Source organism: Nicotiana tabacum, chromosome 19 (assembly GCF_000715075.1).
Source record: "Nicotiana tabacum cultivar K326 chromosome 19, ASM71507v2, whole genome shotgun sequence".
NCBI lineage: Eukaryota > Viridiplantae > Streptophyta > Magnoliopsida > Solanales > Solanaceae > Nicotiana > Nicotiana tabacum.
In genome coordinates, this window is record NC_134098.1 from 82,848,913 (window position 1) to 82,867,671 (window position 18,759).

Below are 18,759 nucleotides of genomic sequence, written 5' to 3' on the forward strand. Positions count from 1 at the left end.
CGTACACACCCAAATGGTCGCATTTTGGTCGGTAATTGGCCATAACCGACCAACGTTGGTCGGTTTTTTTGGTCGGTTTTTAGCGAATTTCTAGTAGTGTTAGTAGTGGCTGAGCCACCTTACGGGAAGAAGGACACCCCTTTGCGGGAAAAATACATTGTGCAGGTAGGTAAGAAAATAAATTTATATGTATATATACTATGTATTGACTCTCTTTAATTTTCTAGTATGTTTACTTTTATATATTTTGATACACTTTAAATTCTGACTCCGCCATTAATAGACAGGTGTGCTAGGCTGGCCGGACCCAAACTAGGGTCTGTTTTGGATTTCGAAACAATTAATGTTAGTTGAATTGGATGTGATCGTATCAGTATCACATTAGCAAGATTTAGAACTCTTTGTCAAGTTAAATATACTTGGTCAAAACATTAGCTAGATTTAGAACTCTTTCTCAAGTTAACAACTTGTTTGGATGGTTGTTACCCATTGTATCGTATTGTATTGTTATCCCAAAATAATTTTTGATTGTTTATTTAAATTTGATTGTATTGTATTGTCAAATTCATTATTTCGGAACAATCAAAAGTCTCATTTTACGAAACAATCAAATCGGTGTGGTGGGATTGTTTCCTATTTTTCTTTTCAGTTATATCCTTTGTATACGGTCGAAATCGAGCTCGCCTACGACTTGGTATATTAGGTTTGGAACGTGGCAACCAAGGAATGAAGATCGACCTTGAGTCCCACCAAGCTAGGACCCGAGGTCAGAACGCATGCCTTCGACTAGCGGTGAGTCCGGTGTTGACCTTAGCCTCAAATGGGCTCGGAGAGACATTGTTGAGATGACTAACAGAAGGCCGAAATATCAGTGACCGGTCGGATATTGCTGCGGAAATCTCGGCACGTATCAATAAGGAACCGGTAATTAGCAAATTAAGAGATTTTTTACCTTTTATAGAATTGTACCTAAAGTGTGACTCCTCTACTATATAAAAGGGGTCTGATAATTCATTGAACACACTGTAACTCGCAGCCCAAAGCAATATATTATTATTTTTAGTTCTTATTATTCTCTTGTCATTCTGTTCTGATATCGATAAAAGCACTTTTGGCTCGAGAGCGGCTAACCTTCTAATGCTAAGATTGTTCAACTTAAGTGGTTTGTATTTACTTTCCCATTGTTTATTTCAATTTCAATCTGATTTATCATTTTTTATCAAGTTAGACATGTATCCTTAAAATTACGTACAAATTTAATTGTTATCCGATTTTGAGGGTAAACATCTTTTCCAATTGTATTCATAAAATGATACATTACAATACAATACATCATAAAACGATGGGTAAATATACTTGGTCAAATATTAGCTAGATTTAAAAAGTTTAAATCTTTTCACCATTTCAAACGTTTATACATGTTAGTCAACAACATATATAATTGCAAGGGAACTCAAGGATTATGTCTTCTAATCAATTAGTAAGCACCAGTGCCAATTGAAAAACTCGTACATTTTCTCGAACGGGTCGGATCAGCGAACTGAAACAACAACAACAAAAAACGAGAATCAGAATTAGTGCATACATCATATAAAGAACAAAACCTAAAATTTAATTAGTCCAAGTACTTACCATGGCAGTAAGCGCAAGTAGAGCTGGAATTGCAGTCATTAGATAAGCGATACCTTTCACATAGATACGTAACAGGATTGTAGCAAACAATCCAGTATAATCCCACTAGTGGGGTCTGGGGAGGGTAGTGTGTTCGCAGACCTTACCCCTACGGTATGGGGAGGGTAGTATGTTCACAGACCTTACCCCTACGGTCTGGGGAGGGTAGTGTGTTCACAGACCTTACCCCTACCTGGGGTAGAGAGACTGTTTCCGATAGACCCCCGGCTCCTTCCCTCCAAGAGCTATCCACCTTGCTCTTGGGGTGACTCGAACTCACAAGCTCTTGATTGGAAATAGAGGGTGCTTACCACTAAAGCAACCCACTCTTGTCAGATTGCAATAACTAGTAATATATAGAAAAGCACCATTGAAACGGCAAGTAAATCATAGTACGTAGATACCAACTTATACGTAGAAATAATTATAATATCTACACAACAAATTACTATAAAACAGCCATTGATCTGCATATTATATTTTTCCCTTGATAAAGCGTAGGCAAAAGCAATTACATGAAAGGCCACAAGAGTCACCATATTCATAAGGAGGTGTTGTGAGATTATCTTCTCTAAATGGTGGCCATATTTGCACAAAAAGGTACTAAGAATTTGCACTGCAGTAAGAGTAGCAAATAAAAAGCTACTTTCACGACCCTGGGAATCCAAATGCAAGATGTCATAAAATATCTTATAGAGCAAAAAATAAAACCCACACGTCCATGCATGTTTCCACATCACTTGATCTCTTAATTCTCCAGCCATTGACTCTAGCTTTTTCTTAGCCCTATTTAATTAAACCTAATTAATATAGTACACACACATACTAATCACTTGGTCAACGTCCTGTTCCTACTCAAAATATACTCAAATCATTAAATATTAGGTAATTATTACATAACGTGACCATAAGTATTAAATATACATGAGCTGAATCTTGCATATTACACAAAATATTTCGTGCATCGCACGAGCATAGAGACTAGTACTATATTAAAATCACGAAGGCCCTTAACGAAATGTCGTTCGCCTTTTTTACCCTTTCAAAATTGATATTACATTGGATAAAGATGTAATTTAATTTACATTTCTAATATTTAGGACTTTGAAATCTTACATTCCTAACATTTATGTAACGACCCGGCCGGTCATTTTGAGTATTATAACCCTGTTTCCCCATTTACTGCTCAATTTATGCCTTACAATTGATTTATGACTTATCGGGTTAGTTGGTTCGGGTCCGGAAGGAATTCAGAGTGAAATGAGACACTTAGTCTCATAATTTAGAATTTTTAAGTTAGAAAAGTTGATTGGATATGGATTTATGTGTAAACGGCCTCGGATTTGAATTCTGATGATTCCAATAGCTCTGTATGGTGATTTTGGACTTAGGAGCATGTTCGAAAAATTATTTGGAGGTCTGTAGTGGAATTTGGCTTGAAATGCCGAAAGTTGAATTTTTGAGAAGTTTGACCGGGGGGTTGACTTTTTGATATCGGGGTCGAAATCCGATTCTGAAAATTTTAATATGTCTGTTATGTCATTTATGACTTGTGTGCAAAATTTGAAGTCAATCGGACGTGATTTGGTAGGTTTCGGCGTTGTTTGTAGAAATGAAAAATTTCAAAGTTCATTAGGCTTGAATCTGTGTGATTCGTGTTTTTAGTGTTGTTGGATGTGATTTGAAGACTCGACTAAGTTCGTATGATGTTTTAGGACTTGTTGGTATATTTGGTTGAGGTCCCAAGGGCCTCGGGTGAGTTTCAGATGGTTAACGGATCAAAAAGTGGACTAAAATAGCTGTTGCAATTTCTTTCTGCTGCAAATTCCTTCTCCCAGAATCGAGCCCAAAATCGAGCCCAGAATCTCCCAGAATCGAGCCCTGAATCGTGCCCTGAATAGGGCCATGATCGAGCCTAGGATCTAAGCCACGATTGAACGCAGGGTCGAGGGCCATGATCGAGCCCAGGATCGAAGCCACGATCAAAGGCAGGGCCGAGGGCCATGATCTAGGGCCAGGATCGAAGAAACGATCGAAGGCAGAATCGAAGGCCAAGGTTGAGGGCCATGATCGAAGGACAGGATCGAGGGTCAGAATCGAGGCCCAGGATTGAGACCCAGGATCGAGGGACATGATCGAAGGCCCAGGATCGAGGCAGGATCGAGGGCTGTCTGGGCAGAATTATAAAGTAAGGGACTTCGTCCCATTCGCCATTTTTGACAAATTGGAGCTTGAGGAGAGGCGACTTTTGGATAGATTTTCAAGGAAAACTTGAGGTAAATCCCTTGTAATCATTTCTACTCTATAATATTGAATTATTATCGAATAATCCGACTAGATTACATGATTTTGAGGTGTAAATCGAAGATTTGAACTTAGAAATTTGGAAATAAGATTTGTAGATTTGAGGGTCGAGTTGAGGTCAGATTTTGGTAAAATTGATATGGGTAGACTCGTGGTTGAATGGACTTTCGGATTTTTTAAACTTTTGTCGGGTTTCGAGACGTGGGCCCCACGGGCAATTTTTGAGCTAAATTTTAGATTTTTATAAAAAATTAGTATTTTCTTATGGAATTAATTCCAATAAATTTTATTGACTGAAACAAATTATTTGTGACTAGATTCGACGCATTCGAAGGCTAATTTGCGAGGCAAAGGCATAGCAGAGTAAAGAATTTCACGTTTTGAGGTAAGTAACAATTATAAATCTGGTCCTCAAGGTATGAAACCCCGGATTTTTATGTCATGTGATTATTTTGGAGGTGACACACATGCTAGGTGATGGGCATGCACCGAAGGGATTGTGACTTGGTTCGTCCCGTGAAACTGTAAAGTTGAATAACTTGTTGTTAGCTATAAGCTCTCTTTGTGTTGAAGAAATTTGACTGTTAATCATGTTAAAAATCATGCTTAGGCTATGTGATAGTACTGTTGGGACCCACAGAGGTCGCGTACTTGTTGAATTATTTGCTAATTGCTGTATTGTACTCAATCATAATTTTACTTGTGCATCATACCTCAGTCTTTCTTGATATTTGTTGATTTACTATGTTATCTTTGTTTGGGTTGATCTTTGTGATTTCCGAGAGCCCGAGAGACTAGAGAGGTTGAGGACTGAGTAAGGCCGAGGGCCTGTCGGTGAGATAAGGATATATGGCACGTGAGTTGTCCGTGCAGGATATTATAGCACGTGAGTTTTCTGTGCAACACGTAAGTTGTCCGTGCGGATTATGGCGCTTGGGCTGTAGGAGCCCCTCCGGAGTCTGTACACCCCCAGTGAGCGCGGATACCCATTGAGTGTGACTGCTGAGGGCTGAGAGCCGAGTGGTTGAGATATTGTGACGAGTTGAGTGACGGTTGCCCTGAGAGGCTGTACTTGATTTTCATTTGTTGTTGCATTTAATTGCTATCTGTCATTGTTGTAAAGTTCTCTGAAAGATTCTATATCCGGATTACATGAACATGAAATGTATAAAATTGATTTGACTTAAACTGCTGGATTTGAAAGCATGTCTATTCTTTGCTGGAATTACTGTAAGTGAACTATAACTGTGTAGCTCGTCACTATCTTCAGTTCCTTAGTTATTATTGTTACTTGCTGAGTTGGTTGTACTTATACAATACCCTGCACTTCGTGTGCAGATCCATGTGCTTCTGGACATAGTGGGTGTTGATTCTATCGTACAGTTGATCTTTCGGAGATGTAGAGGTAGCTGCCGTGTTTCGCAGACCTTGTCTCTTCTTCCCTATCTCCTTGTTTACCGTATTTTGGTCTTAGACTATTATAGACCGTATTGTTTTTCCAGACTTATATTCATATTAGATGCTCATGTACTCAGTGACACCAGGTTTTGGGGAATGTTCGTATCATTATTTGTGGGATTTTGTATTGTATTTAAATATTATATTTTCAAACTTAAAAGAAAGTTTGATTTATTGATAATATCGGCTTGCCTAATGTCGAGATAGGCGCCATCACGACAAGTTGGTATTAGAGCCTAGGTTACATAGGCCTCATGAGCAGGTTTAGTAGAGTCTTGCGGATCGGTACAGAGACGTCTGTACTTATCTTCGAGAGGCTGCAGAACCCTTAGAAAAATTTCACTTTCTTGTATTTTGTCGTGCGAATTTGTTGATTCCGGAAACTAAATTTCTGTTATTCTATTCCCTCACAGATGGTGAGGACACGTACTACCGGATCGGATAGTCAACCACCAGTGCCACCAGTTAGGACTGCAAGAGGCCGGGGCCGAGGTAGAGGTCGAGGTGTAGCTCGTACCACCAGTTACTCCAGGTTAGGAGCAGATTCCAGATATAGCTGAGCCGACAGGACCAGCTCAGGCACCAGCTGTGCCTATTGAGATTCCTGGCCTTCAAGAGACTTTGGCCTAGATATTGACAGTTTGCACTAGTCTTGCTCTGGTGGTTTCGGCTTAGGCCGCACCTGCCACTTCTCAGGCCGGGGGAGGTACTCATACCCCTGTTGCCCGTACTCCAGACCAGGTAGTACATGGACTTCATGTAACGACCCAGCCGGTCATTTTGAGTATTACAATCCCGTTCCCCCATTTATTGCTCTATTTGTGCTTTACATCTATATTATGACCTATCGGATTAGTTAGTTCGGGTCAAGAAGGATTTCAGAATGAATTGAGATATTTAGTCTCATAATGGAAAACTTAAGTTGGAAAAGTAGACCAGATGTTGGCTTATGTGTAGACGACCTCAGATTTGAATTCTGATGATTTCAATAGCTCCGTATGGTGATTTTGGACTTAGGAGCGTGTCCAGAAAATTATTTATAGGCCCGTAGTGGAATTAGGCTTGAAATGGCGAAAGTCAAATTTTTGGGAAGTCTGACTGGGGGGTTGACTTTTTGATATCGGGGTCGAAATCTGCTTTTGAAAGTTTTAATAGACCCGTTATGTCATTTATGATTTGTGTGCAAAATTTGAGGCTAATCGGTCTTGATTTGATAGGTTCCGGTGTCGTTTGTGGAAACTTAAAATTTCAAAGTTCATAAGGCTAGAATTGGGGTATGATTCGTGGTTTTAGCATTGTTTGAAGTTATTTGAGGGTTCGACTAAGTTTGTATGATGTTTTAAGACTTGTTGATATTTTCGGTTGAGGTCCCGGGGGACTCGGGTGAGTTTAGGATAGTTAACGGATCATTCAGACTTAAAACCACTGCTGGAACTTTTTTGCTTCTGGTATTTTTGCACCAGCGGAGGTTTGATCGCAGGTGCGAAGCCGCATGTGTGCGCAATCAGTCACAGAAGCTGTCAGGAGGGGAACTGGGCAGTGCTCGCAGGTGCGCAATTTTATCCGCAGATGCGGAGTCGCATCTGCGCTTGGCTTTCCGCAGAAGCGGCTTGGCTCGTAAATGCGCCCATTTTGCCGCAGAAGCGGGGGTCGCAGGTGCGACCTCTTGTCCGCATGTGCGGATTGACTAGGCATAACCCTTTAAGTTCGGGGTTTCGCTATTTTTCACCATTTTTGGATTTTGAGCTCGGTTTGGGCAATTTTGGAGAGGATTTTTTCCACACAACTTTGGGTAAGTGTTCTTGACTCTCTTGTGATTATATTCCATGAATTAATCTTCGTTTTCAGCGTTAGAATATTGATTTTTCGAGAGAAATTGGAGGAATTTTCTACAATTTCATAAGATGAATTTTTGAGATTTGAATACCGATTCAGAGTCGGATTTGAGTGAAATTAGTATGGTTGAACTTGTAATTAGATGGGTTATAGGATTTTATGAGTTTCATTGGATTCTGAGATGTGGGTCCCACGGGCAATTTTTGGAGTGTAATTTTGGATTTTGTGGGAAAATATTGTTTGATATGGAATTAATTCCTATAAATTGTATGGACTGAATCAAATTTACTGTGGCTAGATTCGAGCCGTTCAGAAGTTGATACATGCAGAATGGAATTTTTAGAGCATTGTTTAGCTTGCTCGACATTGGATTTGGCTTGTTCGAGGTAAGTAACTCTTCTAATCTTGGAGCTGAGGGTATGAACCCTAATTATACGTGTTATGTATTTTGTGTTGGGGTGACGCACATGCTAGGTGATGGGCGTGTGGGCGTGCACCATGTAAACTGTGTAGTTATTTGGACTTGTCTGAAATCATGAAATCTCTACGTACTAGAGTTATCAAAATGTGATTCATGCTATAAACTATGTTTAGACTACATGTCTATCCTGTTGGGACCCACCCATGTTATTTCTGCTATTAAGTTATCTGTTTTCATTGCATTACATACTTAGTCATACGCATTCATATGCATATCATATCTCAATATCTGTTGTTATTTATTGATACATTATATCATCATTTTCGGGCTGTTTTCATGACATTGTGAGCCCATGAGAGAGAGACTGGGGAGATTGATGACCGAGTGAGGCCGAGGGCCTGATTGATTCTGATATTGATACTGATTTATGATAGCGCTTGGGCTGAAGGAGCCCTCCGGAGTCTGTGCACACCCCCAGTGAGCGCGGATGATATTATTGAGGGATGGATTTCCCTCGACATGGATTTGTCCGAAGTACTTGATACCTGGAGATAGATTTCTCCACAGGGTTGGATTGCCCTTTTTCCTCGGTTATGGGTGACTTATAGTCAGTGTTGTATATGTTCTGGGATAGATTTCCTTAGGCCATATGGGCCATATACAGTACCGAGTGGTTGAGCATGATGAGTGAAAAGTGTGAGACAGTGAGATTGAGTACTCTGAGAGTGTGAGTACATGATTCATCTCTGAGATACATGGCATTGGCATGCACACATGACATACAGGCATAGAGATGCATTTTTCCTCATATTGTACGGTATCACGTCATTCATGAATTTTTACACACATTGATATGTGGGCATAGAGAGGTATTTCACACTTGCTATCTGGAAAGAAAACGAAACATCTAATTTATTGTGGAAAGGATTTTTGGAAAAATTTACGGCTTTTGAATTATCTCATACTTTATGACGATTTCGGTAAAGGATTTACGTTTTCACTGATAGTCTTGAACAATGGAACTATTCTCGAAAAAACTGTGAAAAAGCTGAGCATTTTTTTATCGCTGAGTTACTTTCTTATTTATATGATCTACATTGTTATGAACTGCTATTGGTTATTGGTGTTGGACCCGACCTATGTTCCAGCTCATCACTGCTTTCAACCTAAGGTTATGTTTGTTATTTACTCAGTACATGAGGTTGGTTGTACTGATACTACACTTCTGCACATTGCGTGCAGATATTGGCTGTTGTTGTTGCTGTGCTCGATGGTTGTCAGATTTGAAGTTGTACCTGCGTTTCTATTGTAGCTGCCTCTTGTTCATGGTAGCCTTAAATTTATAAAAACTATGTTTATGTATTTTTCAAACAGAAGATGTATTTACTTCATATCAGCTTTATAAATTCTATTCTTAGAAGCTCATGATTTGTACTACCAGTCCTTGGGAAAGGTTTAAGATTCAGAAAATTCTTTTGTTTGATTGTCTTATCATTATTATTGAAATTGGACAGTTATTAGTTGGCTTACCTAGCGGGTTGGGTTAGGTGCCATCACGACTAGCGGATTTTTGGTCGTGACAAGGTGGTATCAGAGTTCTAGGTTCATAGGTTCTACAAGTCATGAGCAAGTGTCTAGTAGAGTCTTGCAGATCGGTATGATGACATCCATACCTATCTTCGAGAGGCTACATGGCATTTAGGATATATATTTCCCATCTTTCATTCCTTATCGTGCAGAATTGATTCAGCTTGAGACATAACTCTTTGAATTCCTTCCACCTATTCGTATGCGCACATGAGCGCTCGGTATCAGATGTGCATCGTTGGCTTGTGATTCTATGAACGGGGTTCGAGATGTGTATTATGCGATGGGCCAGTCTGGAGGACTTGAGGCCATGGTTAGACCGTAGCTTAAGCTTGGTAACTTCAGTTGTAACTTGTACATTTGGATTCATATGTCCGGTAATGTCCCTACGAGTGGAATTTGTGGCTCGATGAGCGGTGGAATGGCTTTGTGATGAGTATGATGTAACTACGGGATGTGTCAAGACGATTTGTATATGATGATAAGTGTTTCCTTGAAATGTAAAGGAAAGGCCATTGGGTGCTTGATTTTTCATTTTGATGTGACGTACAATTTCGAGTGTGAATGTTTTGAAGGATCTTTCATGTTGTTAAATTTTGGGACAAATTAAATTCTCATGTATGGTTAATGAGTTTGGACTCATATAGACTAAGTTATTGCATAGAAATTGTAACTGCGAAAGGTATAACAAGATACCAATTTGAGGCTAAGGAGATGGGTTATCCCCTGCGGAGTAATCTACGTAGGTATGTTCCTTATAATGTGAGTGGAAGTTTTTTTTCTGCCAGTGGGGCGTATGTGTTGAGATTTGAATTGGAATTTGGTTGAGAAAGTTGACTTGACTGTCAAGAGAATAAATGCGAGCTTAGCGGATGATTGAGGTATTTTATGGTTGGCGTTGTATGAGCTTGAGAAGAATTTTCGTTGAACTGACTGCGGTATTATGACAGTAATAGAGTATGTATATTGTGAGTTATCGAGTGTTTAAATTTATGGCTTTGAGCCACGTGGGGGAGTCTGCTATTAACAATTCAATTCATGGTTATGTGTCAAATTTTTGTTTTGGTCTGAGGTATACTTGGGAATTAGTGATGACTTGCGGAGGTGGAGTTTGAGAATGACTCAAGTAAGGGAATTTCTAGATACGAGTTATGGCACTTTAGGAGTATAGGAAAATCATGGGATGAGTGCATTGTTATTTCTGAAGAATGTAGTGCACAGAGTATGAATTTGATCGGTGGTATTAAGGCAGGATTACTTCTTTGAGTAGTGTTGTGCTAATGGGACACGTGTTCAGCCCGTTTGGGTGGTGCAATTTTCATATTTGAGCAAAATGAGTGACTCTCGAGGAGGTGCTAATGGATTCAAAAATGTATAAGTGGCAATTAAAAAATTTTCGGATTCGTATATCGCTAGAATCAGCTATTTACATTGGATGGTGTCGAGATTTACGGTAATTCTGTATGACTATGGATTCTACATTTCACTATAAGAAAGGGAAGAGAAACAATTTTAAATTTACATAAGGTCTTTCAGAGTGAATGTCTCGTTTGTGGTGCTTTTAGGGTACTTAGGAAGAATACATTGACTTATGGGCCTTAGGGCGGTGTGGTTTTATGTTAGGGTGTCTTATAGTGAGTTGTGGTTAAAGATCGTAGTGTTTTAGCAAGGAGAAGTATCCATCTGAAGACAAATTCGGAAGGGACTCGGAGAAATAGGACAACTGGGTAGTAGACTGGATCAATATAGTAATGGTAGGATCGGTCCTTTGGGTAATTACGATGTGGTAAGACTTTACAGATGTTTTGGTGGCAATATTCTTGGGTTTGGTGACCTGCGTGGCTTGGTTGAGTGAGAGAGAATCAGTTCTGATGGCTTGATTATGTGCAAATGGATTCCAAAGTATCCTTGATGGTTTCTACCATAGTTTGAGTCGGATACTCTTCTTCCGGTGTAGGGAACATGTTGTGTATTGTGATTTCCTCCTGGAAAGAAGCAAGAGAAAGGTTTATAACTAATAGGGTATGTAAATTGTTGGTGACTCAAAGTTGATAATGAGATTCTTGTGCTTGTCACATGATGGCATGATAGATGCGGTGTGTTGTGGGGGATTAAAATCTACATATACGAGGTGACAGTTCAGTCTTGAAGGGAAGGTCCCGAATTTTTGACAACATGGTCAACTTCAGATATTTAGACGAATGTTATAACTACTCGGTAATCCCTAAGAAGGGTGCGCATTTCAAAAAGTGCATTGTGTTTCGATGTCATTGGTATTGTGGTACACACCTGGTTAACAGACTGCTGATATTCAAATTATTGCTATGCAGCATGGAAGAATTATGGAAATATTCCGAGTGGGATGATTATGCATTAAGGATGTGATAGTAATTCGGGTGGTGGAGATTGGATCAGAAATAGTGATTCATGTGTTCTAGGGATTTGAAGACTGGGAGTTTTCAGGAGCATATTGTTTCATGGTTGTGGACTGTGAAGTAGTGGCCGAAGCCAGCCAGATGATAGTATGTATTATGATTTCAGTTATTGTGGATTTTTGTAGGGTTATTTATCCATTTGTGGGTAACCAGAGCTGATTTGGGGGTCCATTGGTAGGCCCAATTAGGATGTGTATTCTACACCAAGTCGGATTGGTTGGCTCCATACTGCTATTGTTGAGGGATGTGCCATTCGGTTGATATTGAGATTATTCGTGTTCTAAAATTATCTGTGAGTTACTCTTTTATGCTACGAGGAGTTGTGATTCATTGGTTATGCACCCATGGTGCGGTTCTATTGGGGGCCTTATGGCGGAATTTGAGCGAGATGAGTATTTGGGTATTGCATGATTGATTGCGTATTGGTTATGTTCTTTCAGGTTTTGTGTGGCATTGTGTCATTTGCTTCTCCGTGGTTATTGATTTTGACTAGGGTGGCTCGAGGTATATAATATGGGCCAACGTTTGGATGGGGTCACGCATTGCGGCGGAGTTATGTTAAGGTATGAACCTTGTGTTAAAATCGTGTGATGGTTCTACGGTCTGTGATGGATTGTCTTTTTTTCTTCAGCATTTCGTTGTGGCAGTGCTTGTTAATATGGCAGGCAGTTCTCTCATTTGAGTCATTTTCTATGACTGGGTATATTTGAATTGTTACGAATTGGCGCACGGACGGTACAGTTTGTGGCTCGGAGTTATATTGGTATGGCATGTCTGTGGGGTGGTTGGGTTTAATAATGTAAGTTCATTGGACCTAGAATGGGTGCCATCGGGTTCGATTACGGTATATTCGAGAGGATAATATTGAAAGTCGGCTTAGAAAGTGATTATGGTTCTGGTTGGGGCGAGAGAGCTCCATGACTTGTAGATCTGATAAGGGGTTACGAGATTCTGCGTGTTCTTTTATTATCAACAGTGTACAAAGGTTTTGGGATGAGGTTTGTTCGATATGGGTTTAATACTAGTATTTGGTTGGTTTTGGAGTAGTCACTATGATCAGCAATGGTGCTACGGGCTTGCGAGTTGTGTAATATGTTAGGTGATTATATCCGTGGTTATAGTTATAGCTCGATGCAGCTTGTTCAGACTTATACAGTGTGTAACTATGAGATTCGGGTCTTGTAAGAAATTCTGAAGGTTGGGAATTGAATTCTAAGGTTTTTGGGCTAAGGTTAAATTAAGGATTTTCAGTTGTATTGTGTTGTCAGGCCTATATGGAATAGAGTGACGTGGGATCACCCCCGGGTACGTGTGAGGTAAGATGGAATAGTGATTTTGGGGTTTGGAAACAACTCTTGGCACGTTCGAGGACGAACGTATGTTTAAGTGGGGGAGAATATAACGACCCAGCCGGTCGTTTTGAGTATTACAGCTCCGTTCCCCCATTTACTACTCTATTTGTGCTTTATAGCTGTATTATGACCTATCGGATTAGTTAGTTCGGGTCCAGAAGGATTTTGGAATGAATTGAGACATTTAGTCTCATAATGGAAAACTTAAGTTGGAAAAGCCAACCGGATGTTGGCTTATGTGTAGACGACCTCAGATTTGAATTCTGATGATTCCAACAACTCCGTATGGTGATTTTGGACTTAGGAGCGTGTTCGGAAAATTATTTGGAGGCCCGTAGTGGAATTAGGCTTGAAATGGCGAAAGTCGAATTTTTGGGAAGTTTGACCGGGGGGGTTAACTTTTTGATATCGGGGTTGAAATCTTCTTCTGAAAGTTTTAATAGGTCCGTTTTGTCATTTATGATTTTTGTGCAAAATTTGAGGTTAATCGGACTTGATTTAATAGGTTCCGGCGTCGTTTGTGGAAATTTGATATTTCAAAGTTCATTAGGCTTGAATTGGGGTATGATTCGTGGTTTTAGCATTGTTTGAAGTGATTTGAGGGTTCGTCTAAGTTTTTATGATGTTCTAGGACATGTTGGTATGTTCGGTTGAGGTGCCGGGGGCCTCGAGTGAGTTTCAGATAGTTAACGAATCATTCGGACTTAAAACCACTACTGAAAGTTTTTTGCTTCTGGTATTTTTGCACCAGCAGAGGTTTGATCGCAGGTGCGAAGCCGCATGTGCGCGCAATCAGTCGCAGAAGCGGTCAGGAGGGGAACTGGGCAGTGCTCGCAGGTGCACAATTTTATCCGCAGATGCGGAGTCGCATCTGCGCTTGGCTTTCCATAGAAGCGGCCTGGTTCACAAATGCGCCCATTTTACCGCAGAAGCGGGGGTCGCAGGTGCGACCTCTTGTCCGCAGGTGTGGATTGACTTGGCAGAACCCTTTAAGTTCGTGGTTTCACTATTTTTCACCATTGTCGGATTTTGGAGCTCGGTTTAGGCAATTTTTGAGAGGAATGTTTCCACACAACTTTCGGTAAGTGTTCTTGACTTCATTATGATTATATTCCATGAATTAATCTTCGTTTTTGGCATTAGAATATTGATTTTTCGAGAGAAATCAGAGGAATTTTCTACAATTTCATAAAATGAATTTTTGAGATTTGAACATTGATTCGGAGTCGGATTTAAGTGAAATTAGTATGGTTGAACTTGTAATTGGATAGGTTGTCCGATTTCGTGAGTTTCATCGGATTCCGATATGTGGGCCCCACAGGCGATTTTTGAAGTGTAATTTCGGATTTTGTGGGAAAATATAGATATTTTGGTATGGAATTAATTCCTATAAATTGTGTGGACTGAATCAAATTTATTGTGGCTAGATTCGAGCCGTTCAGAAGTTTATACGTGCATAATGGAATTTTTGGAGCATTGTTTAGCTTGCTCGACATTGGATTCGGCTTGTTCAAGTACGTGTTATAAACCCTGATTATACGTGTTATGTATTTTGTGTTGAGGTGGCGCACATGCTAGGTGACGGGCATGTGGGCGTGCACCGTGTGAACTGTGTAGTTATTTGGACTTGTCTGAAATCATGAAATCTCTACGTACTAGAGTTATCAAAATGTGATTCATGCTATAAACTATGTTTAGACTACATGTCTATCCTGTTGGGACCTATCGAGGTCATTTTTGCTATTAAGTTAAATGTTTTCATTGCATTCCATACTCAGTCATACGTATTCATATGCATATCATATCTCAGTCTCTGTTGTTATTTATTGATACATTATATCATTATTTTTGGGCTGTTTTCATGACATTGTGAGCCCATGAGAGAGAGAGACTGGAGAGATTGATGACTGAGTGAGGCCGAGGGCCTGATTGATTCTAATATTGATACTGATTTATGATAGTTCTTGGGCTGAAGGAGCCCCTCCGGAGTCTGTACACACCCCCAGTGAGCGCGGATGATATTATTGAGGGATGGATTTCCCTAGACATGGATTTGTCCGAAGTACTTGATACCTGGAGATAGATTTCTCCACAGGGTTGGATTGCCCTTTTTCCTCGGTTATGGGTGACGTACAGTCAGTGTTGTATATGTTTTGGGATGGATCTTTCTTGGGCCAAATGGGCCATATACAGTACCAAGTGGTTGAGCATGATGAGTGAAAAGTGTGAGACAGTGAGATTGAGTACTCTGAGAGTGTGAGTACATGATTCATCTATGAGATACATGGCATTGGCATGCACACATGACATACAGGCATAAAGATACATTTTTCCTCATGTTGTACGGTATCACGTCATTCATGAATTTTTACACACATTGATATGTGGGCATAGATAGGTATTTCACACTTGCTATCTGGAAAGAAAATGAAACATCTAATTTATTGTGGAAAGAATTTTTGGAAAAATTTACGGCTTTCAAATTATCTCATATTTTATGACGATTTCGATAAAGGATTTAAGTTTTCACTGATATTCTTGAAAAGTGGAACTATTCTCAGAAAAACTATGAAAAAGCTGAGCATTTTTTTATCGCTGAGTTACTTTATTATTTATATGCTCTACGTTGTTATGAACTGCTATTAGTTATTGGTGTTGGACCCGACCTATGTTCCAGCTCGTCACTGCTTTCAACCTAAGGTTAGATTTGTTACTTACTCAGTACATGGAGTCAGGTTTGTACTGATACTACACTTCTACACATTGCGTGCAGATGTTGGCTGTTGTTGTTGCCGTGCTCGATGGTTGCCGGATTTGAAGATGTACCTGCGTTTCCATTGTAGCTGCCTCTTGTTCATGGTAGCCTTAGATTTATAAAAACTCTGTTTATGTACTTTTCAAACAGAAGATGTATTTACTTCATATCAGCTTTGTAAATTATATTCTTAGAAGCTCATGATTTGTACTACCAGTCCTTGGGAAAGGTTTAAGATTCAAAAAATTCCTTTGTTTGATTGTCTTATCACTATTATTGAAATTGGACAGTTATTAGTTGGCTTACCTAGCGGGTTGGGTTAGGTGCCATCGCGACTAGCGGATTTTGGGTCGTGACACTTTATATATACCGGGGGCACTACCAGCCCAGCCGGTTGTAGCTGCTCAGGCCCTGGTAGTTCCTGTTATGGCAGGCGATGAGCAGAGGAGACTTGAGAGATTTGAGAGGCTTTGACCTCCCCCATTTATTGGTGCTAAGTCAGAGGATGCTCAGGGTATTCTGGATAAGTGTCAACGGATGCTTCGGACAACAGGTATTCTAGAGACCAGTGGGGTCTCGTTCACTACTTTTCAGATTTTTGGGGTTGCCTTCAGATGGTAGGAGGCTTACGAGAGCTGTAGGCCGATCGGCGCAACACCCCTTACCTGGCAACAGTTCTCCAGTCTATTCCTGTAGAATTTCGTGCCTCAGTCACGCAGAGAGGAACTGCGCAGGCAGTTCGAGCAGCTTCATTAGGGTGATATGTCTGTGACACAGTATGAGATGAGATTTTTAGAATTGGTCCGTCATGCTATCTGGTTGATTCCCACAAATAGAGAAAGGATCAGGAGGTTCATAGATGGCCTCACTTTTCAGCTATGATTACTCATGACTAGAGAGAGGGTGTCTGGTGCTACTTTCGGCGAGGTTGTCGACATTGCTCGTCAGATTGAGATGGTTCACAGTCAGGAGCGGGTTGAGAGGAAGGTAAGAGGCCTCATGGTTCTGGTGATTTCAGCGATGTTCCTTCAGGGGGTCAGTTTTACCGCGGTAGGGGTCATTTTTACAGACATGTTCAAACGGGATGTCCAACTCATCGTGGTGCACCAACTAGCCACGATTCTTACAGTGCTCACTCAGGCCAGTCTTCATTCAGTGCACTACCAGTGCAGAGTTCTCATCATGCCTCGTCCGCTCAGGCTTCTACAAATAATATTTTGGGTTATCAGGAGCAGCAGTTCCATTAGAGGAGGGGTTGTTTCAAGTGCGGAGAATTGGGTCATTTCAAGAGAGATTGTCCTAGGTTGTTGAATGGGGCTCCACAGCAGAGTTCTCGACCAACGGCACCAGCATCAGCAGTTACATCACCCGCCCAGCCAGCTCGGGGTGGGGGTCAGGCAGCTAGGGGTCGCCCAAGATGGGGAGGCCGATCAGGTGGCGGTCAGGCCCGATTCTATGCTTTTCCTGCCAGGCCAGATGCTGTTGCCTCCGATGCAGTGATCACAAGTATTGTTTCAGTGTGCCACAGGGAGGCTTCTATATTATTTGACCCTGGTTCCACTTATTCTTATGTATCATCGTATTTTGCTCATTATCTGGATATGCCCTGTGAGTCCTTAGTTTCACCTGTTTGTGTATCTACACCGGTGGGCGATATTATTACTGTGGACCGTGTGTATCGATCGTGTGTGATAACTATTGGTAAACTGGAGACCAGAGTTGATCTCTTATTACTCGGTATGGTTGATTTCAATGTAATCCTGGGTATGGATTGGTTGTCTCCATGTCATGCTATTCTGGACTGTCATGAAAAAACTGTGATGTTGACGATGCCGGGGTTGCCATAGATTGAATGGAGAGGTTCTCTAGATTTTGTTCCTAGCAGGGTAATTTATTATTTGAAGGCCCAACGTATGGTTGGAAAGGGATGTTTGTCATAATTGGCCTTTGTGAGAGATGTTGATGCAGATACTCCTATTATTGATTTAGTACCGGTCGTATGAGACTTTCCGTATGTATTTCCTGCAGACCTGCCTGGTATGCCACCCGACAGGGATATTGATTTCGGTATTGACTTGGTGCTGGGAACTCAGCCCATTTCTATTCCCCCGTATCGTATGGCACCAACTGAGTTAAAAGAATTGAAAGAGCAATTTCAGGAACTCCTTGAAAAGGGGTTTATTACGCCTAGTGTGTCACCTTGGGGTGCACCAGTTTTGTTTGTGAAGAAGAAAGATGGTACTATGCGGATGTGCATTGATTATAGGCAGTTGAACAAAGTTACAATCAAGAATAAATATCCTTTGCCGCGTATTGATGACTTATTTGACCAGCTTCAAGGAGCGAGGGTGTTCTCCAAAATTAATTTGAGATCGGGGTATCACCAGTTGAAAATTCGGGATTCGGATAGTCTAAAGATGCCATTCAGAACTCGTTATGGCCACTACGAATTTCTTGTGATGTCTTTCGGGCTAACCAATGCCCCAACAGTATTTATGCATTTGATGAATAGTGTATTCCAGCCATATCTGGACTTATTTGTCGTAGTATTTATTGATGATATTCTGGTGTACTCACGTAGCCAGAAGGAGCATGCACTACACTTGGGTATTGTATTACAGAGGCTGAGAGAGGAGAGACTTTATGCCAAATTCTCTAAGTATGAGTTCTGGCTTAGTTCGATGGCATTCTTGGGACATATAGTGTCCAGTGAAGGAATTAAGGCAGATCCGAAGAAAATAAAGACAGTTCAGAATTGGCCTAGGCCATCTTCAGTTACTGAGATTCAGAGTTTTATCAGCTTAGCCGGTTATTATCGTCGCTTCATGGAGGGTTTCTCGTCTATTGCATAGCCTATGACTAAATTAACCCAGAAAGGTGCTCCGTTCAGGTGGTCGGATGATTTGAAGGGAGCTTTCAGAAGCTCAAAACAACTTTGAC